Source organism: Athene cunicularia (assembly GCF_003259725.1).
Source record: "Athene cunicularia isolate RWA chromosome Z unlocalized genomic scaffold, athCun1 chrZ_part1, whole genome shotgun sequence".
Lineage (NCBI taxonomy): Eukaryota > Metazoa > Chordata > Aves > Strigiformes > Strigidae > Athene > Athene cunicularia.
The window spans coordinates 2,349,353-2,366,761 of NW_020799142.1; the positions used below are offsets into that span (position 1 = coordinate 2,349,353).

Sequence of the window (17,409 nt, forward strand, 5' to 3'; positions counted from 1 at the left end):
GGTAAGGGGCGGTGCGGAGGGCGCGCCGCGTGCGGGACGGGCTGGGGGCTGCGCTGCGGCCTCCTCGGGACCGGGACAAGCAGCAGAAGAGGGAGTGCGGGGCTTACTCTGCTCTGTGGGAACGTTGCTGAGGACGGGGAAGGGTGGGAACTCGAGGGTGGGCCTCTGCTGTGTCATCAACAGGTAGGTTTAGGGAAATGCTGACTTTATGTTATTGCTTTGCTTTTCGCTAAGCCTTGCTTTGGGGCCTTAACTGACTGATACTGACTGCAACGCATGGTTAAACAAAGCCGTTCTTTGCTTCCTCAGTTTCCCTTGGTTGTCTGTGTGTGAGACAAATGTCAAAGCTGTATGTTGTGTTAGTGTTCTAATGAAGAATGTTTAACCCTACAAGATAAAGGTATTTCAGAGAGCACAGGATATGCTGTGCAGAATGGCAGAATACTGCTGCGTATAAATGGCTTTGTTTTCTTATAGTAGTAGGCCAAAAACCCAATATGAAGTGCAGTTATAGCTTATTTATGCTTGCATCATACTTCCTTTTTGGGAAATAAACCCAATTAAAGTGCTTTTTAGTGCAGCATTTAGTCGAAAGGCATGTTTAAGAAGAACTATCTGATGAAATAATTAACTTCTCATTTAATGCAAAAGTAATAGTTGATACGATTTTTTTTTTTTAACAATAGAGATGAAACCCTTGATTTAAATATGAAGAAAGAGTGCAGATCTGTTCTGCCTTTATTCCTTCAAGTTTCAGTTCAGAGGTCAGCTTCTAGTTTTAGTAGGAACTAAGAGAATGGGAGAGAAGCTTAGGAGAAGAGAGCAAGACAAGGCTGGATACAGCAGCTATGTCTGTTCAATATGTAGCTCCAGCAGAGTAATGCCATGTGTGGCACTTTTAACAGCTGCTTTGGTGACATGATCACCAAATTTTCTATGCAGAAATCACTTCACGTGTCTTTATACTTTCAGCTGAGTTTAATCCATGTAAAGTGTAGAACAGCAAAGCTCATACATGGGTGGTCTTTTTTTTTTTTTTTTTAATGTTAGGTTTTGATTTGAAATACTTGAGTGAACAGGGAAGATTTTTTTTAGACTTGTTTTGTTTTCCATTGTCAGTGTTTTGCAGTTGAAATGCCTGTCTGTTTCCTACAGTGTGAGGCTGGTCTGTGGTGTAACATGGTCTTATCTCTTGTGAGCAAGGGTTTAGTACCTTAATCGTTACACCTCTTCCTTCTATGTGATCTAGTCAGCTAGAGGCAAGCATTTCTCCTTCTGTACTCCTCCCTCCCCTCAGTCTTCTAGAACAGTCTGTCAGTGTTTACTGGTTTTGCCTTTTCTGTATCTAAATTTCTTTGAGGCTTCTGGCTCTCACTGGAGAATCCTCTGCCTGTCACTGTTCTGGTCCTTCCTTTGGGTGAACCTTTTCCTTTATTAACTGCTTTATCTGTTGAGGAAGTTGCAGATGAAATTGATGTGATTTTGTCATTTCGTTTTGCTGCCTGTAGAGTAGAAATTTTTCACTTTGTTACAACTGGGAAACCTCTCACACCTAGCAAATGCTTTCAGAGCCCTGTAACATCATCTAACAACTAACATTGAAAGGAACAGCTTTAATCCTACTTCAGCTGACAAAAAGTTGTTTGTGTCAGTGCAGCGTTGCCAGAACTCGGTGTACTGTTAAGTGAAACTAGCCACAGATGTAGAAACTTCAAGCTGTTACTGTGTGTGAAAAGCTATGGCAGCAGTAGATCATCTTGTCTGTAGGTTTAAGAAGGCATTCTCTTTCCTGATGAAAAAGGTCAGAATTTTTTTTGCTTAGAAATAGAAACTGAGACTTTTTCACAATTTTTTGTATTGATTCACTTTATACCTCTTTCTGTTCTGACAGTGTGCTAAATCTTCAGCTTTGCAGTTTGTGCAGTTCTGGTAACAACATACGTCACCTTTCCTGTCCTGGAAGTTGCATATTGATTAGTTTCTTCTTCCTGACCTATGTGGCTTACACTAAGCTCAGAGAAGTGGGTACCTCTGGAAGCAGTCTTCTGTTTAACTATTAATGTCCACCTATCTTTTTATTTAATTTCTCTGAGGATGAGAGTTGGAATTTTTCAGCTGGCAGTGCCTGTTGGTCTGCATTCACCTAGAGTGTCATGGTACCTAATACCAGTAGTAGAATAAATGATTATGATTGTTTCCTTACTTTCGTTTCCACTTTATCTTCCAGACAAGGCACCTTCTCTTTGTGTGGTCTCAGTATAGTTTGTGTCAGACTCAGTCTTGTGAACCTATCTTCTTTCAGGCTTGTCTTCTAGTGTAGTGAAGAGTTGTCCTTCCAGAGTTTGCTTTGCAGTTTGAGAGTTCAGGTAGCATTTAAGTATGCCACAGAAATGTCTTGTGGAAATAATTTTAGGACAAGATCTCTCAAGATGGATGAATATCCATAGGTGGATGCCTTTACATATGTTTTAGCCAAATACTCGTAAATGCTTTTCACTGCTGTGCAGAAGAGCACCTCTGTTCAGACTTGTGAGGCAGTGGTGACATTGTGTCTTTTTAGGTGTTGAGTTTGCAAAAGCTGGCATCAGTAGTCAGTTTTACAGTGAATGTTATCCACACCTATCCATGGTAAAATGGCATTGTGGCAACTGTGATAGAACTTGAGCTGAAGTGATTTATAGCCTTGTCGTCATTGGTGGTAGATTTAAATCATAATACCAGGAGATCTGTACCTTGCCATAGGAACTGAAGTCCCTGATAATTTTGGTAAGATTAGGTACTTATAATACATGGAGATCAAGACTTAACTGGCCCTTCCTCTGTAGTTCCTGCATATATCTTTATGGACCCTCCCTGGTTGTCAGGTATGTATTATTCTTACGATGGCCATATCGCAGGGCTGTCTTTCTCTCTGTGCCTGTTACTAGCCATAGGATGCTTCTGTCTCAGGACACATCTCAGGATGCAATGTGTCCTAGTGCCCTGTCTCATGCTAGAAGCAATGTTACAACATTGTGCAGAGACAAGCTCAAGGTAGAGGAATAGCCTTAGGTGTGTTTTTAGATTATTTTTCTGGTTGTCAGTACATATCATTGTCTGAGTCTTCTAGTGAAATATAGTGGAAAAATGGTTGAGTATATTGTTTTTGTCTGTAATAATACAGAATCCTCTGCAAAATATTCTGTTGACTATACAGTGGAGGGAGGTTCAGAGTGGTGGTTAGTCCTGTGCTATCTCTTGTGTAGGGAGTGTCAGGTGCAAGTGATTTGTGGGCCATATTAATAACTACTAAATGAAAACTACACTCAAATCAAGTCTGAAGTGGAGTAAGTCCATAAGTAGCTTTATCTTGAACAACCAGTGTGACTGTATACTGTTGAATACTAAACACTGGTAAGCCCTTATTAACCTGTTCTGTATTTTGGACCCAAATAGGGAAAAAAATCATTAGCCTAACACAGCCTGTTTTCTCAACTAACTTTACCTTGACTTAGAACAGATCCATAAAAGCTGTTTATTTACAGAAGCTTATGGAATATTTCTTTTGATTCTAAATTTTTAAGCATGTGTGACACACATTAAAAATTCAGTTTAAAAAAAAGTGGTGTATTTGTTTGTAAGAGTATCTTGCTTCAGAAATATATGGCCTTTGTGTAGTCTTCACATTAGAGTTCATTTTTAGTGAATTTTATGCCTGAGCAAGGAAAAACAGCAACACAATGCATTATCTTCTGTCACTACTTGATAAGTGATGCTTTGGACATAAAGTTTTTCCTTTAACCACTTTCACGGAACTTGTTTTGGCTTTTATGGGACATATGTCCCCACTGTGTGTAAGGCTGTTTCTGGAAATAGATTTTTAAAACTCAAGTCTGCTGTGATTCTGGTTAATAACTAGAATGGCACTAAGTGATTGCTCCTTTATATCTTCGGTCTTTCCTGTAAACTTTATTAAAAGACAAAGCACAAACATACAGCAGCTTTCATTCTTAACTGTTTAGAAAAAAGAAAACAGTGTTATTTGAATAAGATCTCTCCCCCAACTCCTTCCCCTGTGTTTTCTTCCCTTCCCCAACCCCTGCCTTTGACCACCATTATTTGATGCTTAGTCTGATCTTTTTATGTGTGTTCACTGCTTTTATGGATTCACTAGTTGTGTTACATTGAAGAGAGGTGATGAAGTACAGTTCCTCCAAAAGCAGCTGGCTTGTTTCCAGTGTCCTTCCAGCAAAGCATTAAGTGGCCTGGCTGTTGGTGGTACTGCTAAAGCTTCTTTACTGGATTTATGCTTTCAAGGCATCTACACAATGCATCAAATACTCTGCACAAATGGTGCCAGAAGTGATTGTTGCAGTATAGAGTGTTATTTCATTTGTGCTTGGCAATAATTTGGTAGTAGTACCACCTGGCCAAAATAAGAATCACAGCAGGGTGGAGCGGTAACAGTAGGAAATTGGGACCAAATACATGTAAGAAACACCATCAATTCTCTAAATCTGTGCTGAACAGAGGCACCTTTTGAACTTTACTGTAGAGTACTGCTGAGTTAGCACTTCCTGTACTGTAAGGAAGCACTACCTTCAGTCAGTCCTGAGTCTCCATTAGGTAGCTATAACTGCAGTGTATGAGCTTATGCTTGGTAGTTGCCATGTCCCAGTGCTGTGTAGTGCAAGCTTGGGAGTCTGTACAATTCCTGTTTTGAAATAGCTCCCGATACACTATAAACACCTTTTCCAGCTTGAGTTTTGCTGAGCACATTGCTGTAATGAGGTAGCTGAAATCAATGTCTTACATGGACTATAAATACATGCATTTTGTTGCTTCATGGTTTAGTAATTGATGTACTTTATGAGCTCATTTGGGACCTTTCAGACCTCTGTTGTATAACAAGGAACAGGACTTCTGTATGCAGAAGTATTGGAAGCAGCATGATCAGGTATTTAGAAAATGTTTATTTTACTCTAGAGTATGAGTAGTGGCAATTAAGGTTGTATGTAATTTTGAAGTTGTCATTTTTTGACTTCTGAGCACTGAAAAATTGTGGGCACAGTGACTTAGTGGCATTCTTAAGAGTTTCACGACAGAGAAGATTCAGTGTTGGGTCAAGAAATCCACAGAAAGAACCATCATTTTCCTAGATTTGTAACATGTTTATTTGTTTAGAAAAAAAGCCAAACAAAACCCTATTAACAACACTTAGTAAGTTCACAGTCTAAAAGCCTTTGAACCTCACAGGAAATGATCTTGAGTGTAAGATATGAAAATTTAGAATTGCTTCTTCTGAGTTTCTAGTACCTTGTAAAGGAGGAGAGGCCATCTTTGTTAATGTAATTACAGGTCAGTAACAGTTCTTTGTGCTTCCTAATGTTCTCAGAGTCTATGTCTTTGTTGCTTGCACATCTTGAGTAAAGTTTTGGCTAAGCAGCAGTCAAGTGGAAGCTAATAGCCGCCTTCATTCACACAGACTTTAACTTATGGTAAATGTTGAGCAAAATCTATTTTTCAGAAAAGTAGTAACACCACCTATAAATGGGCACTTCCTTCTGTTACCTAGAATCAATTCCTAACTTAAACTGTATAAACTAAATGGAGAAAGTTTCCTGCTTTCCTTTTACTTGACTTTTTCTTTATCTGACATATGGTTTTGTAATTTCAAGTTTTGACTTGTTGATATAAAAATAAACATTATTAAAATGCTCATACTCTTAATGCCATGTAAGCTGTGCTTCATTTTAGTACTGCTAGTTGTTTAAATAAAGATTTAGAGCCATTTAAATAAAGATTCAGTGTAGGGCAGGGAGAGGAATCAAAAAGGAACTGAACCTGAAACACATCAGCCAGAGTAGTCGTGAACGCTTTTCAGATTGACTCCTCCTTGCCTTCAGATCACTGATGATAGTGTCAAATTAGTTCCTAGCAGCATGCCTTATTTTTATTCCTGTAAATTACATGAAACTTACATCTAGGATAATAGCACATTAAACACTTGTGTTATTGTTCCTCTAGTAAAACAGAATATGCAAGTCCTTTGGCTCTTAAAATCTATTTGTCAGGCTGCTGCGTCTTTGGTATAGAATTTTCTCATTTTTTAAGGGAACAGGCTTTTGTAGTTCAGAAAATTCAGAATGCCAGTGTCTTCATAAAGTAAGCTTATTTTGAGTGGTACTTTAAAGGTAGGAAACTATTAACAAGGTTACTTGCATAATTTTCGTCATCACAAATGCGCATAAGCCTTCTGTCCAGATTAATAAAGGCTTTTAAACCTTTACTTGTGCTTTTGACCAGTGTGGTGTATGCTTGTTTTTTTGTTCTACGTCCTACCATGCAATGTGAATACATGCTGAAATAGTGTGTTCAAATGTTAAGCTTTGATGCTACATCAGGTTGTATTTTTATATTGTACCTGCTTCCTTTTTCTGTACAGGAGGTGCCCATTTAATTCTACATTTATTATGTTCTGTTCACTGTACAGTGCTCAATCACTGACCAGAGAATGTTTTCTGGTCTTACTGTCTTGGTATGCTAGCATCTGATCAGAGATTTATATCAAGACTTTAGTGAAATTCGTATGTGATTTGAGAAGATGTATCTGGAAATAGTTATTGACTAGTGCAGAAAATTATTAAGATAACTGCAGCCAGAAGATGAGACTTTTTGAGTCCTGTTTCCTCACTTTACTGCTTACTGCAGTAAATATGTATAGGCAACGATCTTGACTTGGATTCTACATCCCCTGGACAATTCTGGTCAATGTGGTACTCTGCTTTCTTCACCACAGCTCATTGGTGCATCAGAGCCTCTTATGCAGGATACTGCCAGCTCCTTTGTGATCTCCTGCTTGTTCATGTGGTAAGAAGGAGGATGGGCTCTGGCTGATTTTGAACCAAGCACTTGGTGGTTGCTGTCTGAGTTTGGATACAAATAATCAAGTTCTAGCTGACTAACCTCAGAAGTCTGTAACGTGGGTTTCTCCTCTGCCTATCTGTTTCCGTGAGATTTTCTCATCTGTGGCTCTGTCATACTCCCACTTCAATTATTTGAGCTAGCTGTCTTTTTTTCCTGATGAAATGATCGTTAGTGGCCTGTTGAAACTCATTGCATTTAGAGAAGGGATGAATGTTCACTGAGGAAATGAAAGTTGTAACTGACATGCTTTCTGCAATATACAGTGCTTAGATCGGAGAAACTGTTAATTCTCCACTTCCCCAGAGTAAAACAGCTTGATCTTTCCTTGTGTTACTGGTCTTCCCTCCTTGTGCTGGGTGGCAGTATGCCAGTTTCTGTAGAGAGTTCTTGCTTGAGATCAGAGTGGTGTCAGAAGCTAGCAGAGGACAAGCAGAGGGCAGTGCGAAAGCAGACTGCTCTGGAGTATCTGAAGCATGAAAACTGCTGAAGGATTCAGACTGACTGAAGCATAAGGAACTGTTTATGTAGTGGGTTTCTCAGTGCAGCTAGCAGGCATGGACAGTTTTTGTTCCAAGTGGGAGGAGGGTGTGCTGATCTGTGCTGTGCTCACATGGGAAGATTTTGTTGGTTAAGTCCAACCCTATGTAACCATGGGGATGGTGAACAGATGCACTGCTCATGTGATGCTATTCTTCTACCAATGCAGCTGTAGCTACTTTCAGTATCATTTGATTTGCACTTCTTGTAGAACTAATTCCTTTACTGTACAGTAACAACAGGGTTGCCTTTCTTGCCTCTTAATAAAATCTTCATTTGCACATTCTTAAAAATATATATAAAAGAAGAGAGAAATGAAAGAAAAGTTTACAGTGCAGTTTTTATAAACTTATTAACTGCTTTTTTTTTATAGGACAGGTGATTCACATAAATTTACATTGCATTTCCTTATTTTAAAACAACCATGTAGATTAACAGAGCATCCTTTAATGATGTTCATTTGGTCCAAGATGTACTTATCCAGACAGTGTACCTCCAGTTTTCTGTGATTGGAAAGGCAAGACTTAGAGTCTTGCATTAGGATTGCTTTTTTTGAGAAGACTTCATGCCATAAAGTAAGAGGGAGATCTGCTGACATTTATGAATTGTGCAGCTAGCCAAATTTTGCTATGCAGTGTCTACAAAATTTAATGCAGAATTGGTTAACGTAAAATTGGTGCGTGTCTGCTCATATTAAAGCAAAAAAATTGCCTCACTCGATGTTTGAAAAACTTTAAAACCTTTTAAATTAATAAAATACTGTTAGAGTATGTTTTTAGTAGTGGAGAGGACCTGTCTGGTTTATTTTAATTAGACCTATTTAATGCCCCTGTAACATGCTTGTAATCTGTTTTACTAGTAAGTCAACATCTGTTACTAGCAATCAATAAGTTGAAACAGAGTAACTTAACTGTTTTGTAGTTTGACTGTGACAATTGAAGTTGGACAGTGCAAGCCAGTTGTCTTCCTCTAAAATGTTGAAACAATTTAATTTATTTTCATGTTAATTTTATTGTTTTGAAGAGTTGCAATATTTTATGTGTTTAGCTCATTTTAAAGTATTTTTATTATTGAATACTATGTTCTAGGTATTGTCTATTTAAAATGAGTAAGGAGGAAAGGTGAATGTGCAATGAAATGAGATATATTTTGCATAATTTGGATCCATGTGTAATTTTCAACTTGAGAATGGATTTTTGACATTAACTATTTTCATACTGAATGAAAACTGGGATCCATTTCTACTCTGTAACACTTGTTTGTTAAAGTTAACTCTCATGACTGATGCATTTCACAATTGAAGTTGAAGTTGAATTGAAGAAGTTGAAAACATTTTAAAAATCTGTAAAGATTTGGTTGCCTGTCAGTTTTAATTTGGGTACTGCATGAGGTCATAGTTCTTACCTATAACTTCTTATTTTATATTTTGCATTCAAGTTGAGTTAGCACATGACATGTTTAAATGCTTTAAGAGAGGCATGATTCGTCTCATAGTCTTCATAAAAGAAAGCAGGGTTGTCTTTATTCATGTTCTCTGTTAAGTTCCACAGTGGTAGGTCTTTGTAAGGATTTCTTTTTCCAAGTAGCAGGATATCTCCTTCCAAAATTAAAGTGACATACTTAAATGGACTTCTAAAATTCACTGCTCTTCAGAGTTCTAAATAGACTTAAAACTTTCATCCTGAATTGCTGGAAGTATATAGCAACCTCTGAAATAATTGTTTAAAGATGAGCAAAGGGTGTTGTCACATAATAAACAGCAAAATGGTAGAACTTCTTATTGTAGATATTTGAAGGTTTAAAGTATAGTAAGTCAAAGGAAAGTCCATCTTAGAGATATGAAATATGACATAACCTCCAAATTGGAAGTTTAATTCTGACTGCTAGAGATTGGCAGTATATGCCACCAGAAGGATTGGTCTAAATATGTACTTGATATTTTTGTGTGCTTTTTGGTGTTTTGGGTGTGTTGTGAGGTGTTTTTTTTTTTTTTTTTCCTTTGTGTTGTGATATTGGCCAGTGCTGGAGACTGTATTTGGCTAGATGACATAAGGCAGATTCGTGGTGTAATCTATGACCAGCTAGTTTTCAGGTTATTGCTAAGCAATATAAAACCCTTTTCTTGAAGGAAGAGGTAAAATATTTCTAGAACATAAGTGAATGAGAATATACATTTTTAAGTGTCTGATTTTACAGTTGTAGAGGCAGCATATATAGTGGAGGGATAGGTGCAAACAGCATTTTTAGCTGCTTACACACTTGGTAACATTTGGTGAACTATAGTCATGTGCAGTGAGGCAGGTGGTAATTTGTATAGATGGCAGCTATACTTTATCTGCTTCGGAATCTAGAGATCAGAGCTTATGTTGGGCAGCCTGTAAAACCTCAATCAGTATTACTTCATGTTATTTTTTAGAGTGAGTGGCATAATAGGCTATTAGTTTTCTGAGTGGAGAAACCTTTCGTTTAAAGTATCACAGATATTGAAAGAGGAAATACCAATTTTACACAGAAATGTGTACATGCTATCTTTAATGTAGCATTTGAGATTTTAGTCAAGTTGTTTCTCATGTTGCCACCAGGGGGCATGGGACTACAGTTTGGTTTTTAACCCTACAGTATCCCGTTATCTGCATATTTATTTCCTGTTGTTTCACTTAATCTGTTTTATAAATTCTTAGTATTTGTGTTTGAACTGTTGAGATTCTAGGATGTTGTTCCCACATCTCTATTAGCTTAATCTGGATCTGTTGTCAAAATATTTTTTTGCCTTTTGGGAAACAGTAAGTCATTTGTCTGTGCTGCATTTTAAAACCTGTTACTGTTTTCAGGATGTATCAATCTAAGAAAAAAAGCAAAGCAGTGGGTCAGAACTTTACTTAGCCCAGAAAATGAGGAGACAGTCTTACCATCAGCTTAAAAATTTCTAAAACTTACCTTCTGCAGAATTACAAAGAACTTCCATAAAGATAGAACTATAAGAATGACAATTTAGTAGAACCCAAAATGCTGATTGGTATCTCTTGGTGAGGGGTGTTTTCTTCATTCCTGCAGACTTCTTGAAGTGAACAGAATTTAAAAGAAAGTGCGCATCATGATATATAATGGAGGCTTAACACTTTACAAACAGCCTAACTACAGAAGTTGGAATTAACTTGGCATTTGAAGAAAACAATTTGTCCCTTAAAAAGAAAATGGAAAGACCTCAAGTGAATTATTGTCAAAGGGAAAAAAGGTGTCATATACAGATGTTGTTTCCAATATTAGTCTGCTTTACTTAGAAAATAAGAAATTGGTTTTAGGACAGTTTCACTTGTCCTTGATATCATAGGTCACAGAGTAGCTGTCTACTGAATCAGTGTTATTTGTGTTAAATGTAATTGGTAAAATGTAAATGCCTGAATCTGCAGTCTGTCTTGTTGTAATGACAGCTTCTTGAAAAAAAATTTAATCATGCATTGTGTATTTTGGGGTCTGATCACAACTTTAATAATAGGAAGTGACTGGCTTTTTGTTCTTTATCTTTTCTTATTATTGTTAGGTTGAAGTCAGTCTGAAGAAAGAAAGAAATCACTGTTAAAACAAAATATTCCTAAACCCATGTTAAATAATCTGTCCTTTTGTGATTCTGTAAAAGCTAATACGTTCATGGCTGAAAAAAAAAGCATTTGGAAGGAGTGGCTAGCACATAAGAGGGCAGTAGCATTTCCAAGTATCTTGTTCTGCTATGCTCCCTCCTGTGTTCCAACAATATAGTGATTAGATGATATTAAATTGCTTTGTGGTATCTGTATCTCCTTCTAAGTTGCTTTGGGAGATGCATTGACTTCTTTTGAAACACAGTGATGTTATTCTCTATCTTTCCTCTTATGGTGCACACCAGAATCATCTACAAAATCTTGTTGTTTGGCAACTGAATATGACCCAACTGAAAGTGATGTCAGTTTGAGCTGTCTTTTATGGCATATCTTTGTTTGTAATGGTCTGATTATACGGATTATTATTATGACCAGGCTGTTAAGGAATATTTTACACTTAAGCACTTTTGTTCATTTCTCTCTAAATTTCACTGAGAATAAGAAACTCAGTATTTATTGATATACTATTTTACACATACAGGAGAAACCTAAAATGTATATACCCTGTTAATCCCATTGTGATGTGACTGCCTTCTCTTTGATGTTCTGATGTGATGATAAATGAAAACATCAGATTTTTGCACATCTGTGAAAGACATGAAGAAGTTGAAGGTGGCATAATTGGTACTTGAAACAGAATGACCTTTTAAGAATATCTTTGTATCACTGATTAAATCTTGTGCTGCAAATTGAAGTTCATGGTGGAAAAAGCAACTTTTGCTCTTTTCCCTTATTCTGAAAGGAGAGGGTTTCATATGTAGTTTCATATGTTGGCTTAATTTCTTATTAGTTTGTCTTTACATAAAATGGAGAACAAAGATTTATTTGATTTTTTTTGTTTGCATGATCGTACACTATTGTTAAATTGATAATTTTTTAATTCTGTCAAGCATTGGTCTGAGAAATAATTAGACTTCACTTTTTTTCCTTACAGGGCCAGCTTTCAATATTGCAAGAAAAAATAGATCATTTAGAACGCCTCTTAGCAGAAAACAATGAGATTATTTCAAACATACGAGATTCTGTGATCAATTTGAGTGAATCAGTAAAGGATGGTCAAAAAAATCCAGAGGCTATAAACTTCAGTCAAGGATCCATCTCTGAGCTCTTTCCTTCTGCTTCAGTTTTGCCTGCTGTTGATTCTGAGGACTGTTTGTTTGCTTCAAAAAGCAGAAATCATGGTTCAGGTGTACAGGTAAGCAGTACATCTTTCTCTCTTGTTTTACTGGAGTCCTAGCTGTCATTACCTTTTAATTCTGAAAATATCTGAGTACTGGTAAAAGCTTGGTACCAAACTCCTAATCTAAGACCCAATAAAATTGTTCAGGTGGTAGTTGTGTTTAACAGATGTTATGAAACTGTTTCTTTTTACCCTTTTTAAACTGTTTAGAAATTGAATAGTGATTATGAAGAGCCAACATTTCAGAAAGATTAAAAATTCTTAAGAAAACCCAAACAAAAAACTATAGTTAAATTATTGTCCAGTACTGCCAGAAGCTATTTGGAAAAAAATTCAGAGTCTCTTTCAGTTTTCCCAGATTGTTCTAAAACTGACAACAATTAAACTGGAAATGGTGGATAACCTTGATTTAAATATAGTAAGTTCTACATTTTGGGGATATATGTGTATATGGGTCTTTATGGGGAGGTAAAGAATATTCATGACCAAATAATTTTAAAAATCTCAGGTGTTGTGTTCCCTTTTGAATGCCATTTCTGTATTTCAGCATTCTTGTGTGTCTCCAGTTTGTATAGGCACTTTAATCAGAAAAGAGGAACATATGCCATATTGACTGGTTAGAATGGAGAGGTTGAAGTTTTTTAAGTCAAACAGTTGAAGTTGAGTTTATTTTGTCTTCTGGTGATGCTTGTGAGTTCATGGACTCTTATATGTTCAGTTTTAATGAGTGTTTCAGGAGCATTGAGAATACTATGTGAAGTTTGTGATCTGTACTGGTTTTGGGAGTCTTGTGAGAGGACTATAAATATTCATAGTTCTGTAAAGCAGAGATTAAAATTTGAATTCCATCTTTCTCATTCAAGAAGTGAAAGTACTTCTACTGCAGGAGAAACTGAATTTACGATTAGTAAGTACACATATTAGAACAATTGTAACCTCTGATGTATCATTCATAATCCCTTTAAGCTCTTCAGGGATAGGCACCACTTGTAATGTCTTTTACAGAGGAAGTGGGTTTTTTTAAAAGGCTGTATCTAACTGTTCATGTTCCTAATATATGTTAAGACTTCTGTCCAGGAAAGTAAAGCATGTGGACCTATGATCATACATTTTCCAGTTATTGGACTGTTAACAGGTTATTCCTTGTGCAGTCTGTTACCATATTAAGTGATGTGCTGTTTTTAGGTGCATTAGAAATAAATGTGAGTTGTGAATTTTGAAATAAAATGTATTGGCTTAAGTTCTTGGATATGTTAACCTGTTACAGAAAGTAAAATATGTTTGCTTGAATGGTTCTCATGTTTTGCTTCATATTTGCAGAATGTCAGAACATGTACCTACTATCAGCTAATGTACTTACCTACCTAATGGTAGGCAGTAGTAGCTAAACTGCTTTTTGATAATTTTCTTTTTAAGTTATATGGATGTACTTAAGTAAGAAATATAGCAGGGAATATTCTTAATGCTGTTCCCCTACTCACTCTTTCCTTGCCTTGCACAGGGAGAGAGGGCTCTAATGTTCTTCATGTCATTGCATTAGTACTTTGTGCTCAGCAAGTTATCCAACATCATAATTAAATCACTTTAATATTGCTTTTGTATATAGTTTCTCATCCTGAAAATCTGACCCACATTTCAGTTATGGAATCTAAGACTTTGACTTGAGCAGAATTCCTGTAACACCATGTTAATGAGCTGATATAAATTACTGTATCTGAATACAGTTTTACTATTTAATACTTTGTCAAGCCTGATGTATTTTGAAAGATCAATTAATTTATTTTCTTCTAGATTTTTTTATAAAGACCAAGAAATTCTGTGTAGAATATTTGGAGCATTGTTTTTTAATTATATTTTAAATTTTAAAATAGCTTGTAAATGTTGTTCATAAATGTTAACTTAAACCCACAGATTTGGACCTTACTTTTTCCATGCTTGTCTTTTCAGTGGATATATGAGAATGAAATGAGAGACTATAAAGAAGTAAGAGCTAATATGGTTGAGATGCAGCATTTGGATAGAAATCAATTAAAAGAATGAAGGCAAAAGAGGATTCATTGAATAAATTATAAGTCATTATAGTCTGCCGTAATGGATAAGCCATTACGAGAAGGCATTCACATATGGATTAAAAACCTTTGTGATATTTCAGTAAGAAATACTGCAAGGACTCGCTACTCAGAGATGTAGTTTCTTTGCATAAATCAGATAAAATAAGTTACTAATAACATGACACCCAAAAGATTGTTGCATAAGATAAAGGATTTTTTTTTTAATAGACAAATTGTAAATAGAGAAATTACATACTTTGTTACTTGTGGTGTTTTTAAGTAGGTAGAGAATTGTAATAGAGCTGGCCACTGAAAATAATGCTAAATTAAAAAGTAATATAATTAAAATTAAATAGACTAATGTGTACTTTTTTCAAAAGATAAAAATGGTGCTAGGTAATAAAACCAACTAAATGAAGAACTCTGGATTAAATATGGTTATGACTGATGCTTTTTAGGTCAGTAGTTCAAGATGTGTCTGGACTTTATGCTCAAAGAAGATAGAATTCTCAACAGCCATCATGCTGAGCTGGAAGGTGTTTTAACTAATATGGTGGGGTGTCTCCTCTCTTGTCCCTTTCAACTACTGAAACATTTAACAGTATGCTTAGTAATGTTGCTTTTTAAAAAAAATTAAGCATGTATCCCTCTAAAAAGGTGGCCTGGAGATGCATGAACTATGTTTTAATTCTATGCAGCAGTTTAGCGTTCACCGGGATAAATGTTGTAAAGCTTGCCCAAAACTTGCATTATTTCAGCAGTTTGAGTACCTCAGGTATAGAGACAGCATAAGCCCATATAGAAAAAGCTTGTAACAACATAACTGTCTTCTGAAGCAGTCATAATGAAAACAGGCAGCATCCCTTTTGAGTTTCTGTTTGTCTACTGTTTTTACAAAGTCCTTGTTTTTTATATCAATTTTATGCTTAGAAATGGAATTAAAATATGTCCAAGAGGAAATACTTGTCTTCAGCCTTTTTTTGTTTCTTACTGACTAGGTACTTGAAACTTATTCTTCACTTGCAGTCATGTAACCTGGTCAAGTGATGATGTAATTTGTAATTATTTATTCCTTTGCCCAATTCTTACTGAGGATGGTGGATGAAAGATAAAATTGACTTAACATCTGTCTTCCAAATGTCTGGGCCTAAGTGCAATGATTTCAGCCTGATCTGGCTTCAGTTTATCCAGTGGAAGTTTTTGAGTCCTAATTTTTTTCTTGGCTTTTTTAAATACGTCAGATTAACGTTTGAATCACAGATTGACTGAAGATTGAGGTTGGGAGGGACTTCTGGAGGTCATCTGGTGAAACCCACTTTTCAAGCAGGGTCATCTCAGCCAGTTGCCCAGGACCAAGTCCAAATGGCTTTTGAGTATTTTGAAGGATAGAGATTGTACAGTTTCTCTGTGCATCCTGTGCCAGTGCTCAGTCACCCTCACAGGGAAGAATTGTCTCCTGATGTTCAGGAGAAACCTTCTGTGTTTTAGTTTGTGCCTATTGCCTTCTTGTCTTGTTCTTCAGTGACACCATTGAGAACAACTTGCCTTCTACTCTGCACTCTTTCTTCAAATATATTTACACATTGAGAGATTCCCCCCAAGCCTTCACTAGGCTAAACAGTTCCAGCTTTCTCAGCCATTCCTCATAGGAGAACTATTCTAGTTACTTCATCATCTTAGTGACCCTTCGCTGGACTCTCCTGTATGTCCATGGCTCTCTTGTACTGGGGAGTTCAGAACTGGACACAGTATTTGAGGTGTGGCCTCACCAGTGCTTAGGAGAGGGGAAGGATTACCTCCCTTGACCTGCTAGCAACATTCCTCCTTAATGAAGCCAAGGATGCCATTGGCCACCTTTGCTGCAACGGCACATTACTGTTTCATGTTCAGTTTGGCACCCACGAGGACTCCCAGGTCATTTTCTGCAAAGCCATTTTCCAGCTGGGCTGCTGCAACATGTTCTAGTGCTTGGTGTTGTTCCTCCCCAGGTGCAGGACTTTGCACTTTGCACTTCCCCTTGTGAACTGCATGAGGTTCCAGTCAACCCATTTCTCCAGTCTGTCAAGATCCTCCTGGATAGCTGCATGACCCTCTGGTATATCAGCCACTCCTTCCAGTTTGGTGTTGTCTACAAATTTGGTGAGTGCACAATCTGCCCCATCTTTGAAATCATTAATGAAGATGTTAAACAGGATTGAACCCAGTAGTGACCCCTGAGTACACCACTGTTTACTGTCCTCCGACTAGACTTCATGCCATTGATCACCACTCCCTGGACCTGGCTGCTCAGCTGGTGTTTGGTCCATCTCTGTTTGTTTATCAAGCCCACACATCAGCAGCTTCTCTATGAGGATGTTACAAGAGGCAGGGCCAGAAGACTTGCAGAATATCCACTGTAATAGACAATATCCACTGCTCTCCCCTCATCTACCAGACTAGACATTTAATTGTAGTTCTCAAGTTGGCCAATCATGACTTGCACTTGTTGAATTTGTGCTGACTACTCCTGACTTTTTGTCCTTCATGTGCCTGGAAATAGTTTCTAGGATTAGCTGCTCCATCACCTTTCCACAAATCAAGGTGAGGCTAACTAGCCTGCAGTTCTCTGGGTCCTGCTTGCCATTCTTGAAGATAGGAGTGACATGGCTTTCCTCCAGTCCTTAGACACTTTTCCTAATCTCCATGATCATTCAAAGGTTCTTGAGAGTGGCCTTGCAGTGACATCAGCCATCTCCCTCAGTGCTCATGAGTTCATCCCATCAGGGCTCATGGACTTATGTATGTCCAGTTTGTTTAATTATTCCCTGGCCTGGACCTTTTCCACGAGGGATACATTATCCTTGATCCAGGCTTTTCCTCTGGTCTCTAGGACCTGGGATACATGAAAGCTGGTCTCGCTAGTAAAGACTGAGGCAAAGATGATGTTGAATACCTTATCTTTTTCCATGTCCTGTGTCACCAGACCCCCTGTCTCATTCAGTAGCAGGTCTTAGCCTTCCTTTTGTCACCTATGTACTTACAGAAGTCTTTCTTGTCTTTGACATTCCTGGTCAGATTCAATTTCTTTTGGGCTTTAGCTTTCCGAACTTCATCTCTG

General features: G+C 37.2%; 1 protein-coding gene across 2 annotated transcripts in view; it reads left to right on the plus strand.

Moving 5' to 3' along the window:
* The first annotated feature begins 85 nt into the window (after positions 1–85).
* The window catches only part of MAN2A1 (mannosidase alpha class 2A member 1), a 134,771-nt gene continuing 117,447 nt past the window's right edge, over positions 86–17,409 (plus strand). Inside the window, exons 1-2 of one of the 2 annotated variants that reach the window (XM_026866000.1) lie at positions 86–183; positions 12,016–12,276. The gene's annotated coding sequence lies outside the window, so the exon portion shown is untranslated. Of the gene's footprint in view, positions 184–6,826; positions 6,850–12,015; positions 12,277–17,409 lie in introns of those variants that run through there. The other variant, XM_026866001.1, reaches the window with a different exon arrangement.